Source organism: Brienomyrus brachyistius, chromosome 2, assembly GCF_023856365.1.
Source record: "Brienomyrus brachyistius isolate T26 chromosome 2, BBRACH_0.4, whole genome shotgun sequence".
Classification (NCBI taxonomy): Eukaryota; Metazoa; Chordata; class Actinopteri; order Osteoglossiformes; family Mormyridae; genus Brienomyrus; species Brienomyrus brachyistius.
Window position 1 is genome coordinate 37596957 of NC_064534.1, and position 25885 is coordinate 37622841.

The following is a 25885-nucleotide window of genomic DNA, read 5'->3' on the forward strand; positions in this document are numbered from 1 at the left end:
TTCGCCACAGAAGACTCGATATTATTGGCATAGCAAGTTCTGCTCTTCTCCTTTCAAAACTTGCTAAAAGCTGTATTTAAAAGAACAGATTGGCCGGGGTAATTCACACCCTTCAATGCCAGCTTAATGTTCAGGTTAGTGGGAATCACAGAGGAATTAGGGATGGAAACTTCTTTGCTGGTGGTAGAAGCGGTCTGGTGAATTTTTAGAGAGAAGAGGCCGTCGATGTTTCAATGTAGAAAATTGTTCTGGCTGCAGCCTGCAGTATGGACTTGTTGGCGTGTGTAGCTCCCAGTGTTCTGACAGCATGACATTTTGGGGAAGCATGTGATTCAACAGCAACCAGTGGGCTTCGTGCGGCGGAGATTTTGTGGCTGTTAGCGGAGTTGATAACAGAGGGTCTTTAAGAGAAGCCTGCATGCGGTAGGCAAATGAGTAATGTTTGCCGGCGGGGGACGTGCGGCGATTAACCTGTGCGGTAGTGAAAAGGACTTAAAGAGAAGGAAGTGTGCGGATGCGGAAAGAATGGAATAATTGTGGTAGGCTGCCGGCTGAGTAGTTTGGTGAATGTTTGGTGTGGGTGCGGCGCTGCCGATTGGATGGTGGTGCTGCAGTGTGAGTCAGATAAAAAAAAAAAAAAAAACAGGAGTAGGATCCAATGGGACTAACTGGCATGTATAGAGGCGTATAATGCAAAAGGGCTGTTTTTGTTCGCGGCTCTCGCTTATGGCCATACCACCCTGAACACGCCCGATCTCGTCTGATCTCGGAAGCTAAGTGGAGTAGGGTCTGGTTAGTACTTGGATGGGAGACTGCCTGGGAATACCACGTGCTGTAAGCTTTTCTCACTTTTACTTTATACAGGGGGCGCTCCACTTCACGATTAATTTAAATCTATCACTCCCCTTCCATTTTACTATTTTATATATATATTTTTTTTCTCTCATTCATAAAGGCAGCCTTTACACACCGTTTTACTCTAAATACTGCCTGGTAATTCTAGGTGCTGTAAGCTGTTCGTGCCTTTATTCCACCAGGGCGCGATCTTCTGACAAACTTGAAGACTGTCACTCCACATTCACGTTTTACAACTTATTGTTAATAATAAAGAGACAGCTTTTTACACACAGTTTTAAACAAAGTACTGATATAATTCCTCTTAAACTCACCGCTTTGTTTTCTATGCAAAAACCACTTCGCCACAGAATATTCGATATTATTGGCATATTATCTGCTCTTCTCCTCCTTTCAAAACTTGCTAAAAGCTGTATTTAAAAGAACAGATTGGCCGGGGTAATTCACACCCTTCAATGCCAGCTTAATGTTTAGGTTAGTGGGAATCACAGAGGAATTAGGGATGGAAACTTCTTTGCTGGTGGTAGAAGCGGTCTGGTGAATTTTTAGAGAGAAGAGGCCGTCGATGTTTGAATGTAGAAAATTGTTCTGGCTGCAGCCTGCAGTATGGACTTGTTGGTGTGTGTAGCTCCCAGTGTTCTGACAGCGTGACGTTTTGGGGAAGCATGTGATTCAGCAGCTACCAGTGTGCTTCGTGCGGCGGAGATTTTGTGGCTGTTAGCGGAGTTGATAACAGAGGGTCATTAAGAGAAGCCTGCATGCAGTAGGCAAAGGAGTAATGTTTGCCGGCGGGGGACGTGCGGCGATTAACCTGTGCGGTAGTGAAAAGGAGTTAAAAAGAAGGAAGTGTGCAGATGCGGAAAGAATGGAATAATTGTGGTAGGCTGCCGGCTGAGTAGTTTGGTGAATGTTTGGTGTGGGTCCGGCGCTGCCGATTGGATGGTGGGGCTGCAGTGTGAGTCAGATAAAAAAAAAAAAGAACATTAGTAAGATCCAATGGGACCAACTGGCATGTATAGAGGCGTGTAATGCAAAAGGGATGTTTTTGGTAGCATCTCTCGCTTACGGCCATACCACCCTGAACACGCCAGATCTCGTCTGATCTCGGAAGCTAAGCAGGGTAGGGTCTGGTTAGTACTTGGATGGGAGACCACCTGGGAATACCAGGTGCTGTAAGCTTTTCTCACTTTTACTTTATACAGGGGGCGCTCCACTTCACGATTACTTTAAATCTATCACTCCCCTTCCATTTTACTATTTTATATATATATATATTTTTTTTTTTCTCTCATTCATAAAGGCAGCTTTTAGAAACCGTTTTACTCTAAATACTTCCTGGTAATTCTAGGTGCTGTAAGCTGTTCGTGCCTTTATTCCACCAGGGCGCGATCTTCTCACAAACTTGAAGACTGTCACTCCCATTCACGTTTTACAACTTATTGTTAATGATAAAGAGACAGCTTTTTACACACAGTTTTAAACAAAGTACTGATATTATTCCTCTTCAACTGACCGCTTTGTTTTCTATGCAAAAACCACTTCGCCACAGAAGACTCGATATTATTGGCATAGCAAGTTCTGCTCTTCTCCTTTCAAAACTTGCTAAAAGCTGTATTTAAAAGAACAGATTGGCCGGGGTAATTCACACCCTTCAATGCCAGCTTAATGTTTAGGTTAGTGGGAATCACAGAGGAATTAGGGATGGAAACTTCTTTGCTGGTGGTAGAAGCGGTCTGGTGAATTTTTAGAGAGAAGAGGCCGTCGATGTTTGAATGTAGAAAATTGTTCTGGCTGCAGCCTGCAGTATGGACTTGTTGGTGTGTGTAGCTCCCAGTGTTCTGACAGCGTGACGTTTTGGGGAAGCATGTGATTCTGCAGCTACCAGTGGGCTTCGTGCGGCGGAGATTTTGTGGCTGTTAGCGGAGTTGATAACAGAGGGTCGTTAAGAGAAGCCTGCATGCAGTAGGCAAAGGAGTAATGTTTGCCGGCGGGGGACGTGCCGCGATTAACCTGTGCAGTAGTGAAAAGGAGTTAAAAAGAAGGAAGTGTGCGGATGCGGAAAGAATGGAATAATTGTGGTAGGCTGCCGGCTGAGTAGTTTGGTGAATGTTTGGTGTGGGTCCGGCGCTGCCGATTGGATGGTGGGGCTGCAGTGTGAGTCAGATAAAAAAAAAAAAACCAGGAGAAGGATCCAATGGGACTAACTGGCATGTATAGACGCGTGTAATGCAAAAGGGCTGTTTTTGGTCGTGTGTCTCGCTTATGGCCATACCACCCTGAACACGCCCGATATCATCCGATCTCAGAAGCTAAGCAGGGTAGGGTCTGGTTAGTAGTTGGATGGGAGACCACCTGGGAATACCAGGTGCTGTAAGCTTTTCTCACTTTTACTTTATACAGGGGGCGCTCCACTTCACGATTAATTTAAATCTATCACTCCCCTTCCATTTTACTATTTTATATATATATTTTTTTTTCTCTCATTCATAAAGGCAGCTTTTAGAAACCGTTTTACTCTAAATACTTCCTGGTAATTCTAGGTGCTGTAAGCTGTTCGTGCCTTTATTCCACCAGGGCGCGATCTTCTCACAAACTTGAAGACTGTCACTCCCCATTCACGTTTTACAACTTATTGCTAATGATAAAGAGACAGCTTTTTACACACAGTTTTAAACAAAGTACTGATATTATTCCTCTTCAACTGACCGCTTTGTTTTCTATGCAAAAAGCACTTCACCACAGAAGACTCGATATTATTGGCATAGCAAGTTCTGCTCTTCTCCTTTCAAAACTTGCTAAAAGCTGTATTTAAAAGAGCAGGTTGGCCGGGGTAATTCACACCCTTCAATGACAGATTAATGTTTAGGTTAGTGGGAATCACAGAGGAATTAGGGATGGAAACTTCTTTGCTGGTGGTAGAAGCGGTCTGGTGAATTTTTAGAGAGAAGAGGCCGTCGATGTTTCAATGTAGAAAATTGTTCTGGCTGCAGCCTGCAGTATGGACTTGTTGGCGTGTGTAGCTCCCAGTGTTCTGACAGCGTGACATTTTGGGGAAGCATGTGATTCAACAGCTACCAGTGGGCTTTGTGCGGCAGAGATTTTGTGGCTGTTAGCGGAGTTGATAACAGAGGGTCGTTAAGAGAAGCCTGCATGAGGTAGGCAAAGGAGTAATGTTTGCCGGCGGGGGACGTGCGGCGATTAACCTGTGCGGTAGTGAAAAGGACTTAAAGAGAAGGAAGTGTGCGGATGCGGAAAGAATGGAATAATTGTGGTAAGCTGCCGGCTGAGTAGTTTGGTGAATGTTTGGTGTGGGTGCGGCGCTGCCGATTGGATGGTGGTGCTGCAGTGTGAGTCAGATAAAAAAAAAAAAAAACCAGGAGAAGGATCCAATGGGACTAACTGGCATGTATAGACGCGTGTAATGCAAAAGGGCTGTTTTTGGTCGTGTGTCTCGCTTATGGCCATACCACCCTGAACACGCCCGATATCATCCGATCTCAGAAGCTAAGCAGGGTAGGGTCTGGTTAGTAGTTGGATGGGAGACCACCTGGGAATACCAGGTGCTGTAAGCTTTTCTCACTTTTACTTTATACAGGGGGCGCTCCACTTCACGATTAATTTAAATCTATCACTCCCCTTCCATTTTACTATTTTATATATATATTTTTTTTTCTCTCATTCATAAAGGCAGCTTTTAGAAACCGTTTTACTCTAAATACTTCCTGGTAATTCTAGGTGCTGTAAGCTGTTCGTGCCTTTATTCCACCAGGGCGCGATCTTCTCACAAACTTGAAGACTGTCACTCCCCATTCACGTTTTACAACTTATTGCTAATGATAAAGAGACAGCTTTTTACACACAGTTTTAAACAAAGTACTGATATTATTCCTCTTCAACTGACCGCTTTGTTTTCTATGCAAAAAGCACTTCACCACAGAAGACTCGATATTATTGGCATAGCAAGTTCTGCTCTTCTCCTTTCAAAACTTGCTAAAAGCTGTATTTAAAAGAGCAGGTTGGCCGGGGTAATTCACACCCTTCAATGACAGATTAATGTTTAGGTTAGTGGGAATCACAGAGGAATTAGGGATGGAAACTTCTTTGCTGGTGGTAGAAGCGGTCTGGTGAATTTTTAGAGAGAAGAGGCCGTCGATGTTTCAATGTAGAAAATTGTTCTGGCTGCAGCCTGCAGTATGGACTTGTTGGTGTGTGTAGCTCCCAGTGTTCTGACAGCGCGACGTTTTGGGGAAGCATGTGATTCAGCAGCTACCAGTGGGCTTCGTGCGGCGGAGATTTTGTGGCTGTTAGCGGAGTTGATAACAGAGGGTCGTTAAGAGAAGCCTGCATGCAGTAGGCAAAGGAGTAATGTTTGCCGGCGGGGGACGTGCGGCGATTAACCTGTGTGGTAGTGAAAAGGAGTTAAAAAGAAGGAAGTGTGCGGATGCGGAAAGAATGGAATAATTGTGGTAGGCTGCCGGCTGAGTAGTTTGGTGAATGTTTGGTGTGGGTCCGGCGCTGCCGATTGGATGGTGGTGCTGCAGTGTGAGTCAGATAAAAAAAAAAAAAAAACAGGAGTAGGATCCAATGGGACTAACTGGCATGTATAGAGGCGTGTAATGCAAAAGGGCTGTTTTTGGTAGTGTCTTTCGCTTATGGCCATACCACCCTGAACACGCACGATCTCGTCTGATCTCGGAAGCTAAGCAGGCTAGGGTCTGGTTAGTACTTGGATGGGAGACTGCCTGGGAATACCACGTGCTGTAAGCTTTTCTCACTTTTACTTTATACAGGGGGCGCTCCACTTCACGATTAATTTAAATCTATCACTCCCCTTCCATTTTACTATTTTATATATGTATTTTATTTCTCTCATTCATAAAGGCAGCCTTTACACACCGTTTTACTCTAAATACTGCCTGGTAATTCTAGGTGCTGTAAGCTGTTCGTGCCTTTATTCCACCAGGGCGCGATCTTCTGACAAACTTGAAGACTGTCACTCCACATTCACGTTTTACAACTTATTGTTAATAATAAAGAGACAGCTTTTTACACACAGTTTTAAACAAAGTACTGATATAATTCCTCTTAAACTCACCGCTTTGTTTTCTATGCAAAAACCACTTCGCCACAGAATATTCGATATTATTGGCATATTATCTGCTCTTCTCCTCCTTTCAAAACTTGCTAAAAGCTGTATTTAAAAGAGCAGGTTGGCCGGGGTAATTCACACCCTTCAATGCCAGCTTAATGTTTAGGTTAGTGGGAATCACAGAGGAATTAGGGATGGAAACTTCTTTGCTGGTGGTAGAAGCGGTCTGGTGAATTTTTAGAGAGAAGAGGCCGTCGATGTTTGAATGTAGAAAATTGTTCTGGCTGCAGCCTGCAGTATGGACTTGTTGGTGTGTGTAGCTCCCAGTGTTCTGACAGCGCGACGTTTTGGGGAAGCATGTGATTCAGCAGCTACCAGTGGGCTTCGTGCGGCGGAGATTTTGTGGCTGTTAGCGGAGTTGATAACAGAAGGTCATTAAGAGAAGCCTGCATGCGGTAGGCAAAGGAGTAATGTTTGCCAGCGGGGGACGTGCGGCGATTAACCTGTGCGGTAGTGAAAAGGAGTTAAAGAGAAGGAAGTGTGCGGATGCGGAAAGAATGGAATAATTGTGGTAGGCTGCCGGCTGAGTAGTTTGGTGAATGTTTGGTGTGGGTCCGGCGCTGCCGATTGGATGGTGGGGCTGCAGTGTGAGTCAGATAAAAAAAAAAAAAAAAACATTAGTAGGATCCAATGGGACCAACTGGTATGTATAGAGGCGTGTAATGCAAAAGGGCTGTTTTTGGTAGCATCTCTCGCTTATGGCCATGCCAGCCTGAACACGCCCGATCTCATCCGATGTCGGAAGCCAATCAGGGTAGGGTCTGGTTAGTACTTGGATGGGAGACCTCCTGGGAATACCAGGTGCTGTAAGCTTTTCTCACTTTTACTTTATACAGGGGGCGCTCCACTTCACGATTAATTTAAATCTAGCACTCCCCTTCCATTTTACTATTTTATATATATATATATTTTATCTCTCTTTCATAAAGCCAGCTTTTAGAAACCGTTTTACTCTAAATACTTCCTGGTAATTCTAGGTGCTGTAAGCTGTTCGTGCCTTTATTCCACCAGGGCGCGATCTTCTCACAAACTTGAAGACTGTCACTCCCCATTCACGTTTTACAACTTATTGTTAATGATAAAGAGACAGCTTTTTACACACAGTTTTAAACAAAGTACTGATATTATTGCTCTTCAACTGACCGCTTTGTTTTCTATGCAAAAACCACTTCGCCACAGAAGACTCGATATTATTGGCATAGCAAGTTCTGCTCTTCTCCTTTCAAAACTTGCTAAAAGCTGTATTTAAAAGAACAGATTGGCCGGGGTAATTCACACCCTTCAATGCCAGCTTAATGTTTAGGTTAGTGGGAATCACAGAGGAATTAGGGATGGAAACTTCTTTGCTGGTGGTAGAAGCGCTCTGGTGAATTTTTAGAGAGAAGAGGCTGTCGATGTTTGAATGTAGAAAATTGTTCTGGCTGCAGCCTGCAGTATGGACTTGTTGGTGTGTGTAGCTCCCAGTGTTCTGACAGCGAGACGTTTTGGGGAAGCATGTGATTCAGCAGCTATCAGTGGGCTTCGTGCGGCGGAGATTTTGTGGCTGTTAGCGGAGTTGATAACAGAGGGTTGTTAAGAGAAGCCTGCATGCGGTAGGCAAATGAGTAATGTTTGCCGGCGGGGGACGTGCGGCGATTAACCTGTGAGGTAGTGAAAAGGACTTAAAGAGAAGGAAGTGTGCGGATGCGGAAAGAATGGAATAATTGTGGTAGGCTGCCAGCTGAGTAGTTTGGTGAATGTTTGGTGTGGGTCCGGCGCTGCCGATTGGATGGTGGTGCTGCAGTGTGAGTCAGATAAAAAAAAAAAAAAAACCAGGAGTAGGATCCAATGGGACTAACTGGCATGTATAGACGCGTGTAATGCAAAAGGGCTGTTTTTGGTTGCATCTCTCGCTTACGGCCGTACCACCCTGAACACGCCCGATCTCGTCCGATCTTGGAAGCTAAGCAGGGTAGGGTCTGGTTAGTACTTGGATGGGTGACCACCTGGGAATACCAGGTGCTGTAAGCCTTTCTCACTTTTACTTTATACAGGGGGCGCTCCACTTCACGATTAATTTAAATCTAGCACTCCCCTTCCATTTTACTATTTTATATATATATATATATTTTATCTCTCTTTCATAAAGCCAGCTTTTAGAAACCGTTTTACTCTAAATACTTCCTGGTAATTCTAGGTGCTGTAAGCTGTTCGTGCCTTTATTCCACCAGGGCGCGATCTTCTCACAAACTTGAAAACTGTCACTCCCCATTAACGTTTTACAACTTATTGTTAATGATAAAGAGACAGCTTTTTACACACAGTTTTAAACAAAGTACTGATATTATTCCTCTTCAACTGACCGCTTTGTTTTCTATGCAAAAACCACTTCGCCACAGAAGACTCGATATTATTGGCATACCAAGTTCTGCTCTTCTCCTTTCAAAACTTGCTAAAAGCTGTATTTAAAAGAACAGATTGGCCGGGGTAATTCACACCCTTCAATGCCAGCTTAATGTTTAGGTTAGTGGGAATCACAGAGGAATTTGGGATGGAAACTTCTTTGCTGGTGGTAGAAGCGGTCTGGTGAATTTTTAGAGAGAAGAGGCCGTCGATGTTTGAATGTAGAAAATTGTTCTGGCTGCAGCCTGCAGTATGGACTTGTTGGTGTGTGTAGCTCCCAGTGTTCTGACAGCGCGACGTTTTGGGGAAGCATGTGATTCAGCAGCTACCAGTGGGCTTCGTGCGGCGGAGATTTTGTGGCTGTTAGCGGAGTTGATAACAGAGGGTCGTTAAGAGAAGTCTGCATGCAGTAGGCAAAGGAGTAATGTTTGCCGGCGGGGGACGTGCGGCGATTAACCTGTGCGGTAGTGAAAAGGAGTTAAAAAGAAGGAAGTGTGCGGATGCGGAAAGAATGGAATAATTGTGGTAGGCTGCCGGCTGAGTAGTTTGGTGAATGTTTGGTGTGGGTCCGGCGCTGCCGATTGGATGGTGGGGCTGCAGTGTGAGTCAGATAAAAAAAAAAAAGTACATTAGTAGGATCCAATGGGACCAACTGGCATGTATAGAGGCGTGTAATGCAAAAGGGCTGTTTTTGGTAGCATCTCTCGCTTACGGCCATACCACCCTGAACACGCCCGATCTCGTCTGATCTCGGAAGCCAAGCAGGCTAGGGTCTGGTTAGTACTTGGATGGGAGACCACCTGGGAATACCAGGTGCTGTAAGCTTTTCTCACTTTTACTTTATACAGGGGGCGCTCCACTTCACGATTAATTTAAATCTATCACTCCCCTTCCATTTTACTATTTTATATATATATATATATTTTTCTCTCATTCATAAAGGCAGCTTTTACACACCATTTTACTCTAAATACTTCCTGGTAATTCTAGGTGCTGTAAGCTGTTCGTGCCTTTATTCCACCAGGGCGCGATCTTCTCACAAACTTGAAAACTGTCACTCCCCATTCACGTTTTACAACTTATTGTTAATGATAAAGAGACAGCTTTTTACACACAGTTTTAAACAAAGTACTGATATTATTCCTCTTCAACTGACCGCTTTGTTTTCTATGCAAAAACCACTTCGCCACAGAAGACTCGATATTATTGGTATAGCAAGTTCTGCTCTTCTCCTTTCAAAACTTGCTAAAAGCTGTATTTAAAAGAACAGATTGGCCGGGGTAATTCACACCCTTCAATGCCAGCTTAATGTTTAGGTTAGTGGGAATCACAGAGGAATTAGGGATGGAAACTTCTTTGCTGGTGGTAGAAGCGGTCTGGTGAATTTTTAGAGAGAAGAGGCCGTCGATATTTGAATGTAGAAAATTGTTCTGGCTGCAGCCTGCAGTATGGACTTGTTGGTGTGTGTAGCTCCCAGTGTTCTGACAGCGCAACGTTTTGGGGAAGCATGTGATTCAGCAGCTACCAGTGGGCTTCGTGCGGCGGAGATTTTGTGGCTGTTAGCGGAGTTGATAACAGAGGGTCGTCAAGAGAAGCCTGCATGCAGTAGGCAAAGGAGAAATGTTTGCTGGCGGGGGACGTGCGGCGATTAACCTGTGCGGTAGTGAAAAGGAGTTAAAGAGAAGGAAGTGTGCGGATGCGGAAAGAATGGAATAATTGTGGTAGGCTGCCGGCTGAGTAGTTTGGTGAATGTTTGGTGTGGATCCGGCGCTGCCGATTGGATGGTGGGGCTGCAGTGTGAGTCAGATAAAAAAAAAAAAAAAAACCAGGATTAGGATCCAATGGGACCAACTGGCATGTATAGAGGCGTGTAATGCAAAAGGGCTGTTTTTGGTAGCGTCTCTCGCTTATGGCCATACCACCCTGAACACGCCCGATCTCGTCTGATCTCGGAAGCTAAGCAGGGTAGCGTCTGGTTAGTACTTGGATGGGAGACCACCTGGGAATACCAGGTGCTGTAAGCTTTTCTCACTTTTACTTTATACAGGGGGCGCTCCACTTCACGATTAATTTAAATCTATCACTCCCCTTCCATTTTACTATTTTATATATATATTTTTATTTTCTCTCTTTCATAAAGGCAGCTTTTACACACCGTTTTACTCTAAATACTTCCTGGTAATTCTAGGTGCTGTAAGCTCTTCGTGCCTTTATTCCACCAGGGCGCGATCTTCTCACAAACTTGAAGACTGTCACTCCCCATTCACGTTTTACAACTTATTGTTAATGATAAAGAGACAGCTTTTTACACACAGTTTTAAACAAAGTACTGATATTATTCCTCTTCAACTGACCGCTTTGTTTTCTATGCAAAAACCACTTCGCCACAGAAGACTCGATATTATTGGCATAGCAAGTTCTGCTCTTCTCCTTTCAAAACTTGCTAAAAGCTGTATTTAAAAGAACAGATTGGCCGGGGTAATTCACACCCTTCAATGCCAGCTTAATGTTTAGGTTAGTGGGAATCACAGAGGAATTAGGGATGGAAACTTCTTTGCTGGTGGTAGAAGCGGTCTGGTGAATTTTTAGAGAGAAGAGGCCGTCGATGTTTGAATGTAGAAAATTGTTCTGGCTGCAGCCTGCAGTATGGACTTGTTGGTGTGTGTAGCTCCCAGTGTTCTGACAGCGCGACGTTTTGGGGAAGCATGTGATTCAGCAGCTACCAGTGGGCTTCGTGCGGCGGAGATTTTGTGGCTGTTAGCGGAGTTGATAACAGAGGGTCGTTAAGAGAAGCCTGCATGCAGTAGGCAAAGGAGTAATGTTTGCCGGCGGTGGACGTGCGGCGATTAACCTGTGCGGTAGTGAAAAGGAGTTAAAAAGAAGGAAGTGTGCGGATGCGGAAAGAATGGAATAATTGTGGTAGGCTGCCAGCTGAGTAGTTTGGTGAATGTTTGGTGTGGGTCCGGCGCTGCCGATTGGATGGTGGTGCTGCAGTGTGAGTCAGATAAAAAAAAAAAAAAAACCAGGAGTAGGATCCAATGGGACTAACTGGCATGTATAGACGCGTGTAATGCAAAAGGGCTGTTTTTGGTTGCATCTCTCGCTTACGGCCGTACCACCCTGAACACGCCCGATCTCGTCCGATCTTGGAAGCTAAGCAGGGTAGGGTCTGGTTAGTACTTGGATGGGTGACCACCTGGGAATACCAGGTGCTGTAAGCCTTTCTCACTTTTACTTTATACAGGGGGCGCTCCACTTCACGATTAATTTAAATCTATCACTCCCCTTCCATTTTACTATTTTATATATATATTTTTATTTTCTCTCTTTCATAAAGGCAGCTTTTACACACCGTTTTACTCTAAATACTTCCTGGTAATTCTAGGTGCTGTAAGCTCTTCGTGCCTTTATTCCACCAGGGCGCGATCTTCTCACAAACTTGAAGACTGTCACTCCCCATTCACGTTTTACAACTTATTGTTAATGATAAAGAGACAGCTTTTTACACACAGTTTTAAACAAAGTACTGATATTATTCCTCTTCAACTGACCGCTTTGTTTTCTATGCAAAAACCACTTCGCCACAGAAGACTCGATATTATTGGCATAGCAAGTTCTGCTCTTCTCCTTTCAAAACTTGCTAAAAGCTGTATTTAAAAGAACAGATTGGCCGGGGTAATTCACACCCTTCAATGCCAGCTTAATGTTTAGGTTAGTGGGAATCACAGAGGAATTAGGGATGGAAACTTCTTTGCTGGTGGTAGAAGCGGTCTGGTGAATTTTTAGAGAGAAGAGGCCGTCGATGTTTGAATGTAGAAAATTGTTCTGGCTGCAGCCTGCAGTATGGACTTGTTGGTGTGTGTAGCTCCCAGTGTTCTGACAGCGCGACGTTTTGGGGAAGCATGTGATTCAGCAGCTACCAGTGGGCTTCGTGCGGCGGAGATTTTGTGGCTGTTAGCGGAGTTGATAACAGAGGGTCGTTAAGAGAAGCCTGCATGCAGTAGGCAAAGGAGTAATGTTTGCCGGCGGTGGACGTGCGGCGATTAACCTGTGCGGTAGTGAAAAGGAGTTAAAAAGAAGGAAGTGTGCGGATGCGGAAAGAATGGAATAATTGTGGTAGGCTGCCAGCTGAGTAGTTTGGTGAATGTTTGGTGTGGGTCCGGCGCTGCCGATTGGATGGTGGTGCTGCAGTGTGAGTCAGATAAAAAAAAAAAAAGTACATTAGTAGGATCCAATGGGACCAACTGGCATGTATAGAGGCGTGTAATGCAAAAGGGCTGTTTTTGGTAGCATCTCTCGCTTACGGCCATACCACCCTGAACACGCCCGATCTCGTCTGATCTTGGAAGCCAAGCAGGCTAGGGTCTGGTTAGTACTTGGATGGGAGACCACCTGGGAATACCAGGTGCTGTAAGCTTTTCTCACTTTTACTTTATACAGGGGGCGCTCCACTTCACGATTAATTTAAATCTATCACTCCCCTTCCATTTTACTATTTTATATATATATATATATTTTTCTCTCATTCATAAAGGCAGCTTTTACACACCATTTTACTCTAAATACTTCCTGGTAATTCTAGGTGCTGTAAGCTGTTCGTGCCTTTATTCCACCAGGGCGCGATCTTCTCACAAACTTGAAAACTGTCACTCCCCATTCACGTTTTACAACTTATTGTTAATGATAAAGAGACAGCTTTTTACACACAGTTTTAAACAAAGTACTGATATTATTCCTCTTCAACTGACCGCTTTGTTTTCTATGCAAAAACCACTTCGCCACAGAAGACTCGATATTATTGGTATAGCAAGTTCTGCTCTTCTCCTTTCAAAACTTGCTAAAAGCTGTATTTAAAAGAACAGATTGGCCGGGGTAATTCACACCCTTCAATGCCAGCTTAATGTTTAGGTTAGTGGGAATCACAGAGGAATTAGGGATGGAAACTTCTTTGCTGGTGGTAGAAGCGGTCTGGTGAATTTTTAGAGAGAAGAGGCCGTCGATATTTGAATGTAGAAAATTGTTCTGGCTGCAGCCTGCAGTATGGACTTGTTGGTGTGTGTAGCTCCCAGTGTTCTGACAGCGCAACGTTTTGGGGAAGCATGTGATTCAGCAGCTACCAGTGGGCTTCGTGCGGCGGAGATTTTGTGGCTGTTAGCGGAGTTGATAACAGAGGGTCGTCAAGAGAAGCCTGCATGCAGTAGGCAAAGGAGAAATGTTTGCTGGCGGGGGACGTGCGGCGATTAACCTGTGCGGTAGTGAAAAGGAGTTAAAGAGAAGGAAGTGTGCGGATGCGGAAAGAATGGAATAATTGTGGTAGGCTGCCGGCTGAGTAGTTTGGTGAATGTTTGGTGTGGATCCGGCGCTGCCGATTGGATGGTGGGGCTGCAGTGTGAGTCAGATAAAAAAAAAAAAAAAAACCAGGAGTAGGATCCAATGGGACCAACTGGCATGTATAGAGGCGTGTAATGCAAAAGGGCTGTTTTTGGTAGCGTCTCTCGCTTATGGCCATACCACCCTGAACACGCCCGATCTCGTCTGATCTCGGAAGCTAAGCAGGGTAGCGTCTGGTTAGTACTTGGATGGGAGACCACCTGGGAATACCAGGTGCTGTAAGCTTTTCTCACTTCTACTTTATACAGGGGGCGCTCCACTTCACGATTAATTTAAATCTATCACTCCCCTTCCATTTTACTATTTTATATATATATTTTTATTTTCTCTCTTTCATAAAGGCAGCTTTTACACACCGTTTTACTCTAAATACTTCCTGGTAATTCTAGGTGCTGTAAGCTCTTCGTGCCTTTATTCCACCAGGGCGCGATCTTCTCACAAACTTGAAGACTGTCACTCCCCATTCACGTTTTACAACTTATTGTTAATGATAAAGAGACAGCTTTTTACACACAGTTTTAAACAAAGTACTGATATTATTCCTCTTCAACTGACCGCTTTGTTTTCTATGCAAAAACCACTTCGCCACAGAAGACTCGATATTATTGGCATAGCAAGTTCTGCTCTTCTCCTTTCAAAACTTGCTAAAAGCTGTATTTAAAAGAACAGATTGGCCGGGGTAATTCACACCCTTCAATGCCAGCTTAATGTTTAGGTTAGTGGGAATCACAGAGGAATTAGGGATGGAAACTTCTTTGCTGGTGGTAGAAGCGGTCTGGTGAATTTTTAGAGAGAAGAGGCCGTCGATGTTTGAATGTAGAAAATTGTTCTGGCTGCAGCCTGCAGTATGGACTTGTTGGTGTGTGTAGCTCCCAGTGTTCTGACAGCGCGACGTTTTGGGGAAGCATGTGATTCAGCAGCTACCAGTGGGCTTCGTGCGGCGGAGATTTTGTGGCTGTTAGCGGAGTTGATAACAGAGGGTCGTTAAGAGAAGCCTGCATGCAGTAGGCAAAGGAGTAATGTTTGCCGGCGGTGGACGTGCGGCGATTAACCTGTGCGGTAGTGAAAAGGAGTTAAAAAGAAGGAAGTGTGCGGATGCGGAAAGAATGGAATAATTGTGGTAGGCTGCCGGCTGAGTAGTTTGGTGAATGTTTGGTGTGGGTCCGGCGCTGCCGATTGGATGGTGGGGCTGCAGTGTGAGTCAGATAAAAAAAAAAAAGTACATTAGTAGGATCCAATGGGACCAACTGGCATGTATAGAGGCGTGTAATGCAAAAGGGCTGTTTTTGGTAGCATCTCTCGCTTACGGCCATACCACCCTGAACACGCCCGATCTCGTCTGATCTCGGAAGCCAAGCAGGGTAGGGTCTGGTTAGTACTTGGATGGGAGACCTCCTGGGAATACCAGGTGCTGTAAGCCTTTCTCACTTTTACTTTATACAGGGGGCGCTCCACTTCACGATTAATTTAAATCTATCACTCCCCTTCCATTTTACTATTTTATATATATATATTTTTTTTTTTCTCTCATTCCTAAAGGCAGCTTTTAGAAACCGTTTTACTCTAAATACTTCCTGGTAATTCTAGGTGCTGTAAGCTGTTCGTGCCTTTATTCCACCAGGGCGCGATCTTCTCACAAACTTGAAGACTGTCACTCCCCATTCATGTTTTACAACTTATTGTTAATGATAAAGAGACAGCTTTTTACACACAGTTTTAAACAAAGTACTGATATTATTCCTCTTCAACTCACCGCTTTGCTTTCTATGCAAAAACCACTTCGCCACAGAAGACTCGATATTATTGGCATAGCAAGTTCTGCTCTTCTCCTTTCAAAACTTGCTAAAAGCTGTATTTAAAAGAACAGATTGGCCGGGGTAATTCACACCCTTCAATGCCAGCTTAATGTTTAGGTTAGTGGGAATCACAGAGGAATTAGGGATGGAAACTTCTTTGCTGGTGGTAGAAGCGGTCTGGTGAATTTTTAGAGAGAAGAGGCCGTCGATGTTTGAATGTAGAAAATAGTTCTGGCTGCAGCCTGCAGTATGGACTTGTTGGTGTGTGTAGCTCCCAGTGTTCTGACAGCGCGACGTTTTGGGGAAGCATGTGATTCAGCAGCTACCAGTGGGCTTCGTGCGGCGGAGATTTTGTGGCTGTTAGCGGAGTTGATAACAGAGGGTCGTTAAGAGAAGCCTACATACAGTAGGCAAAGGAGTAATGTTTGCTGGCGGGGGACGTGCGGCGATTAACCTGTGCGGTAGTGAAAAGGAGTTAAAAAGAAGGAAGTGTGCGGATGCGGAAAGAATGGAATAATTGTGGTAGGCTGCCGGCTGAGTAGTTTGGTGAATGTTTGGTGTGGGTCCGGCGCTGCCGATTGGATGGTGGGGCTGCAGTGTGAGTCAGATAAAAAAAAAAAAAAAAACAGGAGTAGGATCCAATGGGACTAACTGGCATGTATAGACGCGTGTAATGCAAAAGGGCTGTTTTTGGTAGCATCTCTCGCTTACAGCCATACCACCCTGAACACGCCCGATCTCGTCTGATCTCGGAAGCTAAGCAGGGTAGGATCTGGTTAGTACTTGGATGGGAGACCACCTGGGAATACCAGGTGCTGTAAGCTTTTCTCACTTTTACTTTATACAGGGGGCGCTCCACTTCACGATTAATTTAAATCTATCACTCCCCTTCCATTTTACTATTTTATATATATATATTTTTTTTTTCTCTCATTCCTAAAGGCAGCTTTTAGAAACCGTTTTACTCTAAATACTTCCTGGTAATTCTAGGTGCTGTAAGCTGTTCGTGCCTTTATTCCACCAGGGCGCGATCTTCTCACAAACTTGAAGACTGTCACTCCCCATTCACGTTTTACAACTTATTGTTAATGATAAAGAGACAGCTTTTTACACACAGTTTTAAACAAAGTACTGATATTATTCCTCTTCAACTCACCGCTTTGTTTTCTATGCAAAAACCACTTCGCCACAGAAGACTCGATATTATTGGCATAGCAAGTTCTGCTCTTCTCCTTTCAAAACTTGCTAAAAGCTGTATTTAAAAGAGCAGGTTGGCCGGGGTAATTCACACCCTTCAATGCCAGCTTAATGTTTAGGTTAGTGGGAATCACAGAGGAATTAGGGATGGAAACTTCTTTGCTGGTGGTAGAAGCGGTCTGGTGAATTTTTAGAGAGAAGAGGCCGTCGATGTTTGAATGTAGAAAAATGTTCTGGCTGCAGCCTGCAGTATGGACTTGTTGGCGTGTGTAGCTCCCAGTGTTCTGACAGCGTGACATTTTGGGGAAGCATGTGATTCAACAGCAACCAGTGGGCTTCGTGCGGCGGAGATTTTGTGGCTGTTAGCGGAGTTGATAACAGAGGGTCATTAAGAGAAGCCTGCATGAGGTAGGCAAAGGAGTAATGTTTGCTGGTGCGGGACGTGCGGCGATTAACCTGTGCGGTAGTGAAAAGGACTTAAAGAGAAGGAAGTGTGCGGATGTGGAAAGAATGGAATTATTGTGGTAGGCTGCCGGCTGAGTGGTTTGGTGAATGTCTGGTGTGGGTCCGGCGCTGCCGATTGGATGGTGGTGCTGCAGTGTGAGTCAGAAAAAAAAAAAAAAAAACAAGGAGTAGGATCCAATGGGACTAACTGGCATGTATAGACGCGTGTAATGCAAAAGGGCTGTTTTTGGTAGCGTCTTTCGCTTACGGCCATACCACCCTGAACACGCCAGATCTTGTCTGATCTTGGAAGCTAAGCAGGGTAGGGTCTGGTTAGTACTTGGATGGGAGACCACTTGGGAATACCAGGTGCTGTAAGCTATTCTCACTTTTACTTTATACAGGGGGCGCTCCACTTCACGATTAATTTAAATCTATCACTTCCCTTCCATTTTACTATTTTATATATACATTTTTTTTTCTCTCTCTTTCATAAAGGCAGCTTTTAGAAACCGTTTTACTCTAAATACTGCCTGGCAATTCTAGGTGCTGTAAGCTGTTCGTGCCTTTATTCCACCAGGGAGCGATCTTCTCACAAACTTGAAGACTGTCACTCCCCATTCACGTTTTACAACTTATTGTTAATGATAAAGAGACAGCTTTTTACACACAGTTTTAAACAAAGTACTGATATAATTCCTCTTCAACTCACCACTTTGTTTTCTATGCAAAAACCACTTCGCCACAGAAGACTCGATATTATTGGCATATTATCTGCTCTTCTCCTCCTTTCAAAACTTGCTAAAAGCTGTATTTAAAAGAGCAGGTTGGCCGGGGTAATTCACACCCTTCAATGCCAGATTAATGTTTAGGTTAGTGTGAATCACAGAGGAATTAGGGATGGAAACTTCTTTGCTGGTGGTAGAAGCGGTCTGGTGAATTTTTAGAGAGAATAGGCCGTCGATGTTTGAATGTAGAAAATTGTTCTGGCTGCAGCCTGCAGTATGGACTTCTTGGTGTGTGTAGCTCCCAGTGTTCTGACAGCGCGACGTTTTGGGGAAGCATGTGATTCAACAGGTACCAGTGGGCTTCGTGCGGCAGAGATTTTGTGGCTGTTAGCGGAGTTGATAACAGAGGGTTGTTAAGAGAAGCCTGCATGAGGTAGGCAAAGGAGTAATGTTTGCCGGCGGGGGACGTGCGGCGATTAACCTGTGCGGTAGTGAAAAGGAGTTAAAGAGAAGGAAGTGTGCGGATGCGGAAAGAATGGAATAATTGTGGTAGGCTGCCGGCTGAGTAGTTTGGTGAATGTTTGGTGTGGTTCCGGCACTGCCGATTGGATGGTGGGGCTGCAGTGTGAGTCAGATAAAAAAAAAAAAAAAAACAGGAGTAGGATCCAATGAGACTAACTGGCATGTATAGACGCGTGTAATGCAAAAGGGCTATTTTTGGTAGCGTCTCTCGCTTACGGCCATACCACCATGAACGCGCCCGATCTCATCTGATCTTGGAAGCTAAGCAGGCTAGGGTCTGGTTAGTACTTGGATGGGAGACCACCTGGGAATACCAGGTGCTGTAAGCTTTTCTCACTTTTACTTTATACAGGGGGCGCTCCACTTCACGATTAATTTAAATGTATCACTCCCCTTCCATTTTACTATTTTATATATTTCTTTTTTCTCTCATTCATAAAGGCAGCTTTTACACACCGTTTTACTCTAAATACTGCCTGGTAATTATAGCTGCTGTAAGCTGTTCGTGCCTTTATTCCACCAGGGAGCGATCTTCTCACAAATTTGAAGACTGTCACTCCCCATTCACGTTTTACAACTTATTGTTAATAATAAAGAGACAGCTTTTTACACACCGTTTTAAACAAAGTACTGATATAATTCCTCTTCAACTCACCGCTTTGTTTTCTATGCAAAAACCACTTCGCCACAGAAGACTCGATATTATTGGCATAGCAAGGTCTGCTCTTCTCCTCCTTTCAAAACTTGCTAAAAGCTGTATTTAAAAGAGCAGATTGGCCAGGGTAATTCACACCCTTCAATGCCAGCTTAATGTTTAGGTTAGTGGGAATCACAGAGGAATTAGGGATGGAAACTTCTTTGCTGGTGGTAGAAGCGGTCTGGTGAATTTTTAGAGAGAAGAGGCCGTCGATGTTTGAATGTAGAAAATTGTTCTGGCTGCAGCCTGCAGTATGGACTTCTTGGTGTGTGTAGCTCCCAGTGTTCTGACAGCGCGACGTTATGGGGAAGCATGTGATTCAGCAGCTACCAGTGGGCTTCGTGCGGCGGAGATTTTGTGGCTGTTAGCGGAGTTGATAACAGAAGGTCATTAAGAGAAGCCTGCATGCGGTAGGCAAAGGAGTAATGTTTGCCGGCGGGGGACGTGCGGCGATTAACCTGTGCGGTAGTGAAAAGGAGTTAAAGAGAAGGAAGTGTGCGGATGCGGAAAGAATGGAATAATTGTGGTAGGCTGCCGGCTGAGTAGTTTGGTGAATGTTTGGTGTGGTTCCGGCACTGCCGATTGGATGGTGGGGCTGCAGTGTGAGTCAGATAAAAAAAAAAAAAAAAAAAACAGGAGTAGGATCCAATGAGACTAACTGGCATGTATAGACGCGTGTAATGCAAAAGGGCTATTTTTGGTAGCGTCTCTCGCTTACGGCCATACCACCCTGAACGCGCCCGATCTCGTCTGATCTCGGAAGCTAAGCAGGCTAGGGTCTGGTTAGTACTTGGATGGGAGACCACCTGGGAATACCAGGTGCTGTAAGCTTTTCTCACTTTTACTTTATACAGGGGGCGCTCCACTTCACGATTAATTTAAATCTATCACTCCCCTTCCATTTTACTATTTTATATATTTCTTTTTTCTCTCATTCATAAAGGCAGCTTTTACACACCGTTTTACTCTAAATACTGCCTGGTAATTATAGCTGCTGTAAGCTGTTCGTGCCTTTATTCCACCAGGGAGCGATCTTCTCACAAATTTGAAGACTGTCACTCCCCATTCACGTTTTACACTGTTAGCCCGGATTTAGTTTCTACTTAAATATTAAAGCATTATATACTAAAAAGAAAAAGTTTGATGATATCACTTCATAATTTTAAGTATATTCTACTAATTTGTTGGCATAGTCCAATGTGCAAATAATGTGAAGTACAATAAGCTTAAATTGAAAAGTTATTTAACAGACCACACCTCTTCTTCCCAATTGTGATAACTGCCTATTAACAGAGTAATGAGCAGTTGCTCAAGGTATCAGTGTGTGTGTGTTTTCCTTATTTCAACAGTCTATATTGCAGCCTGCTCTTACACAGACATATAATACAAAACAAAAACAGTCTAAAACTGATTTTTTTGTTGCGGTTGTGTGGATTCAAACACCGCTGGCGAGGAACTGGAAGGTGAGTTTAACTCCCTCAGTTGTAAAAACTTCATTTAAACTTTCGTCATTTCGACGGAAATTTTTAGACACTGGCTAATTTACCTGGCTGTGCAATGTATATTTACCTAACTGTGGGGGGGAGGGTTTTGGGGGCAGCGGTGGAAACAATTTTTTAACATTTACCGGTTCGTTGGCTTTTTTTATCCACAACTAATCGATATCTAATGCTAGTGTAACCCAGCCTTAGATTGAGCTACGCATTAATATGTTCATATTATTATTTTTCTTTTTTTGTGAGTATTCCCCTTTCAGAATTGAGGGAGTGTCGTAAACAAGATGCAGCGTTACGGCAGCTGGTTGTCATGGTACTCCTAGTGGGGATTCGCGGGCTTCGCCTTTAGGCTTTCACCTGGCCGGCTGCAACCGTTATTTTTTCCAAGAAGATAGCGGGAACACATGCGCCTGTTTTACGCGGTTTACCACGGCCTATTGTATCTGGTAAGTTCCTTTAAGACAACATAAGCGAATATGTATCTTAAGATGTGTATGTGACTTAAAATGCCCTATATTAAAGCTAATTCGCCGTAAACTAGCAAAATAATAAATGTGATGTCAGTGTTCAGACTTTTCCAGTCTGTTAGGTTTCTTAAGGTAAATGTTGTTAATGTTTGCTCATTTGCAGGGAAAATAAAGAGAAATTCTTAGAGTTAAGTCTAAAGACACCGATTAAATAATGGTTTGGAAGTGCAAGTATTGTCCTTTTAGCTGTGAAAAAAGAGCACAATTATTTAAACATTACAGGCTAAAACACGGAGATTATACCAGAACCGAGCCTTTTCCTTGTTTACATCAGGAATGTCTGTGCACATTTAAATCATTAAATGCACTAAAAGTTCACCTGTCCCGCATTCACACAAAAACTCCAGATCAGCAACAAAGTACAGATATACCAACTAAGTTTAGCTGTCTGTCGTGTGGATTTACAGAGTCTTGTTCAGAGAGTGACTTTTTCACTCACCTGCATCGTGCACATCTAAAAGTAAATCATAAAGTCAGATGCCCTTATGAAGACTGTAATTTTGAAAGCAGTGTTTACTCCACCTTCAAAGCACACAAGAGTAAAGTACACAAACAACAGATCTCAAAGAGGTTTAAATCAGAAATTGTTGGTGACAATATTATAAGCCATGACAGTAATGCTTCACAAGAGCAGATGTCAGATGATGATATTGAGGACACACAAGAGTTGTCTGAGGTAACTGAATGTGATCTTCACGATTTAGAAAAACAGCTTGAGCACAACTTGGCATCTTTACTACTAAAGATGCACACTGTTTTGCACATACCAGAGAGTGCAGTGCAAGATGTGATAGAGCAGCTCTGTCAAATCAATAAGCTCTCACAACCACTTGTACAACACAGAGTCAGGGGCATATTAAACAAATATTGTGCTGACATGGATGAGACTGTTATTAAAGAGATTATCAGTGCTGTGTCAGAAAGTAACATGATGACACATTGTTCCAAAGATGGACCTTTAGGAACTGCCAAAAAAAGAGCAGCCTATGTGCGTAGAGAGTTTCCACTGGTAAATCCAATTGAATATGTTGTGGAGAAAGGCAAAAAAACTCTTGCATATGTTCCCATTGTTCCTATGCTACAGAAGTTGCTTAACAAAACTGATGTTTTAGACAAAGCTATGTCAGAAAAAGTACATGTCCCTCAGGAATTCAGATCATATACTGATGGGCAATACTTTACTGAAAATCCATTTCTTGCAAAAGATGAGTTCACAATTGCTCTTGTACTTTACATTGATGACTTTGAAGTCGCCAATCCTCTTGGAACATCAAAGCTTAAACACAAGATGTGTGCAGTATACTGGGTTATTGCAAACATACCTTCAAAATATCGGTCAACCCTCAGCTCTATCCAACTTGCTCTACTGTGCAATACCTCCACAGTCAAGGAGTGTGGTTATGCAAAAGTTTTCCAACCTCTGATCTATGATCTAAAATTATTGGAGCAGAATGGCGTTTACCTGGAGCAACTAGGTGCAAGTGTGAAAGGTACAGTCTTGTATGTTGCAGCTGACAATCTTGCTGCCCACTCTCTTGCAGGTTTCCTGGAGAGTTTTACTGTCGACAAGTTCTGCAGATTCTGTTTGGCAAGCAGTAGAGACACTCAACAACAAGAGGTATGTTCTGGTTTCTTTCAACTCCGAGACAAAGAGTCCCATGACAGGCAGGTGCAGGATATCAGAGAGGACCCTGGAATGACTCGAGCTTATGGTGTGAAAGGAGCATGTCCTTTAACTGAGAATCTTGAGCACTTTCATGTGGTCAGTGGGTACCCTCCTGACATCTTGCATGATATTTTGGAAGGTATTGTTCCAGTTGAATTGTCCCTGTGCCTTACAGACCTGATAGGCAAGACTTATTTCACCCTAGATATGCTGAATCAGGCCATCAGGTTTACATTTTAAGTAGTCATTTAGTGACAAAACAGATCGACCTCAGGTTATTGGAAAGGGATTTTCCAGTAAGGGGACCATTGGTGGAAATGGCCATGAGAACTGGTGTCTCATAAGGCTCCTTCCATTTCTCATTGGTCACTGTGTCCCTGAGGGTGACAACACTTGGGAAATTCTCATGCTGCTCAAAGATATTACTGAGCTAGCTGTAGCACCAAAGCATACAGAAGAGACGCTTAACTTTCTGGACTGTAAGATAGCAGAGCACAGGCACTTACTGCAGTCAACATTTCCAGAGTTTCGTTTAAGGCCAAAACATCACTTTGTGGAACATTATCCTCAGCTGGTAAGGAAATTTGGTCCCCTGTCTGAGGTTTGGACAATGCGGTTCGAGGGGAAGCATAAATTCTTTAGAATAGAATAGAATAGAATAGAATAAACCTTTATTATCCCACAGAGAGAGATGGAATACCGCTTTTGTCAAAATGACAGGTCGGGTCAAAGGTCACGTTCAAAAGTTCAGTGGGCGGAGCTTATGTTGTAGTGGGTTGAGCTTGGTTGTGTAACTGACGCAATAGCATATGGATTTAATTATTTATTTAAATATTTTTTTTGTCTTCTTCTTCCCGGGGGGTTGGTTGTGTAACTGCTGCAATGGTATTTGTATTTAATTATTTATTTATTATTTTAAATGATTGTGGCTTAGGGGGCCTGGGTTGGTTGTGTTAGTGCTGCAATGGTATTTGGATTTAATTATTTATTATTTTAAATGCTTATTTTAAATGTTTATTATTTTAAAATGATATTGAGGAGAGTGCTTATGAGTGTGTATTATTTTAAAAATGATATTGATGAGAGTGCTTATGAGCGTGTGTTATTTGAATAAGTTATTATTATTATTATTTTGTGGTGCGCGGGCGGGAGTGAGCGTGGCTGGGTTACCTGATGGAGCGCGAGCGTACGGTGTGCGGTAGCGTGGTAAGGTCCCCGGGCTTCGGAGAATCAGCAAAGGACTTATTCACATACTGGTGCGGTAGCGCGGAAAGGTCCGCACGGCTTTGGATAATCCTCGGAGAGAGCGATGCGGGAGAGCTGAGAGGCGTGCTGCTGCGCGAGTCTGAGAGAAACTGTGAGAGACTGTGGGATAAAATGGTAAAGTTGGAGCAAAGAATGAGAGGAGGAGGTGCAGGGTCTATCGTCCAATAAAAACGCTCGGCGCTAGTTTTGACCGTGTGTTTTTTCCTCACGCAAGCGTTTGTATCACATCGGCGTATGGCGCCAATTTGTAAAGGTCATAAGTCGAGACATACATCGAGTCTGTCAATTTGTCCGCCAGTAAATTCTGCAGGGCCGTGCCACCTGGCCATCGAGGCGCCCCCCTACCCGGCCACGCGGGCCATACATCGAGTCTGACACTTTTCCCCTCCAGTAAATTCTGTTTAAAGTTTTGTTTTCACATACGTCCCAAATTACAGATAATTTTCTTACACAGGCACGAGTAGCATCATCAAGGCCGTACCACCTGGTCATACATCAAGTCTGACAATTTCCCCGCCAGTAAATTCTGTTTATAGTTTTGTTTGTCATACATGACCGTGCAGATATGGGGTGACAGAGACAATTAAATTGTATTGCGGCGAGCGGGGGGCCTATTCCTCCTAGGGCAGAGGCACAAGTATCTTCGAGGTCTTACCCTTCCTGCCAGCCAAAGAGGTTCATCCAGGCCTTACCCGGTGAGTATATTATTTCTTTTATTCGCGTGATAAAAATGCTAATTAATTAAATTAAATTAAATTAAATTAAAAATAACATTCTAATAATAGGTATTCTCTGTTTTTTCTATGTACAAGAGAGAGAGACTGCGCTGACCGGTCAAGAGAAAATCTACAAGAGACCTGAATCAGCAGTGTTATAAAGCACATAGCCAACGCTAATTAATAAAGAATTTAAGCATAATAGCCCAGACGTACCATGGCCTATAGCTGGTAGAAACGGAGCTATCCTACGGCCTACAAGATAAAAGCATATGGCACCAAATTGGAATCAGTAGTCTTTAAAAGAATAAATGGACTAGCAACTGTCTCTGGGGGAGCAGCCCCGGTTAGGTACTATTAAGCAGCATTTAGTGACATGCATCAAAACACATTTTTTAAAACTTTGACAGAATAAAGTCTTAGTTATTTTAATAAATATGTTTTTCAGTAAATGTTTATTCACGCGCATGCGGACAAACACACACCCCGGAGGTCAAACTAAAAAAAAGTTGATACAAACTACAGTTGTATCGGACACGCACACAAAAACACGAGAGTTTGCTCAATCAAAAAACACCAAACATATATAGTTCACGTTTTTTATTAAAATGTATAAGGATTGTTTTCTTATAGCGAAATTTTAAATTAATATGAGTGGGATATAAGTCATTTAGGCAACAGGATTTGAGGAAGAACCTAAATAGCAGCTAGAAATGACCGACCAGGCAGGCAGAAGTCTGCTTTTCTTATCTCACAAGTCATGGAAGGGTGGGAGGGGGGCCACATAAGTGTAGGGTAGGAACTGTGGAATCAGGCAGGGGTGCAAGAATTTAGGATATAGTCTTGTTATTTTAAAGAAGGTGTACATGATTATTTAATTACATTTAATAGGAACCAGTAAGCTGCATTTAGCACCATGCTGCAAATACACATAAAAAAAAACTTTAAAGAATAAGGTCTTAGTTATTTTAATAAAGACATCCTACAAGGTACCCACGGCCCCAGCTTATATAATCTACAAGCTTGATCTGAGATGCTTGCTGGAGTACAATG

General features: G+C 43.4%; 1 protein-coding gene, 14 non-coding genes and 3 pseudogenes across 15 annotated transcripts in view; all 18 read left to right on the forward strand.

The window, feature by feature from the left end:
• Positions 1-25885, forward strand: part of LOC125712214 (uncharacterized) — a 433528-nt gene that overhangs the window by 161074 nt on the left and 246569 nt on the right. The gene's annotated exons all lie outside the window — the stretch shown is intronic.
• LOC125731456 (5S ribosomal RNA) lies at positions 723-841 on the forward strand (annotated as a pseudogene).
• LOC125733891 (5S ribosomal RNA) lies at positions 1916-2034 on the forward strand. The gene has a single exon (XR_007393223.1). It is a non-coding gene; the product is annotated as a 5S ribosomal RNA (ribosomal RNA).
• Positions 3114-3232, forward strand: LOC125729671 (5S ribosomal RNA). The gene has a single exon (XR_007390094.1). It is a non-coding gene; the product is annotated as a 5S ribosomal RNA (ribosomal RNA).
• On the forward strand, positions 4309-4427 carry LOC125729682 (5S ribosomal RNA). Its single transcript, XR_007390105.1, has one exon. It is a non-coding gene; the product is annotated as a 5S ribosomal RNA (ribosomal RNA).
• LOC125731623 (5S ribosomal RNA) lies at positions 5504-5622 on the forward strand (annotated as a pseudogene).
• Positions 6699-6817, forward strand: LOC125731332 (5S ribosomal RNA; annotated as a pseudogene).
• Positions 7896-8014, forward strand: LOC125733871 (5S ribosomal RNA). The gene has a single exon (XR_007393204.1). It is a non-coding gene; the product is annotated as a 5S ribosomal RNA (ribosomal RNA).
• LOC125735025 (5S ribosomal RNA) lies at positions 9093-9211 on the forward strand. Its single transcript, XR_007394325.1, has one exon. It is a non-coding gene; the product is annotated as a 5S ribosomal RNA (ribosomal RNA).
• Positions 10292-10410, forward strand: LOC125735429 (5S ribosomal RNA). The gene has a single exon (XR_007394725.1). It is a non-coding gene; the product is annotated as a 5S ribosomal RNA (ribosomal RNA).
• LOC125733872 (5S ribosomal RNA) lies at positions 11489-11607 on the forward strand. Its single transcript, XR_007393205.1, has one exon. It is a non-coding gene; the product is annotated as a 5S ribosomal RNA (ribosomal RNA).
• Positions 12685-12803, forward strand: LOC125736364 (5S ribosomal RNA). Its single transcript, XR_007395644.1, has one exon. It is a non-coding gene; the product is annotated as a 5S ribosomal RNA (ribosomal RNA).
• Positions 13884-14002, forward strand: LOC125735430 (5S ribosomal RNA). The gene has a single exon (XR_007394726.1). It is a non-coding gene; the product is annotated as a 5S ribosomal RNA (ribosomal RNA).
• Positions 15079-15197, forward strand: LOC125732380 (5S ribosomal RNA). Its single transcript, XR_007391761.1, has one exon. It is a non-coding gene; the product is annotated as a 5S ribosomal RNA (ribosomal RNA).
• LOC125733274 (5S ribosomal RNA) lies at positions 16279-16397 on the forward strand. The gene has a single exon (XR_007392624.1). It is a non-coding gene; the product is annotated as a 5S ribosomal RNA (ribosomal RNA).
• On the forward strand, positions 17477-17595 carry LOC125737136 (5S ribosomal RNA). Its single transcript, XR_007396403.1, has one exon. It is a non-coding gene; the product is annotated as a 5S ribosomal RNA (ribosomal RNA).
• Positions 18675-18793, forward strand: LOC125736136 (5S ribosomal RNA). The gene has a single exon (XR_007395419.1). It is a non-coding gene; the product is annotated as a 5S ribosomal RNA (ribosomal RNA).
• Positions 19874-19992, forward strand: LOC125733599 (5S ribosomal RNA). The gene has a single exon (XR_007392939.1). It is a non-coding gene; the product is annotated as a 5S ribosomal RNA (ribosomal RNA).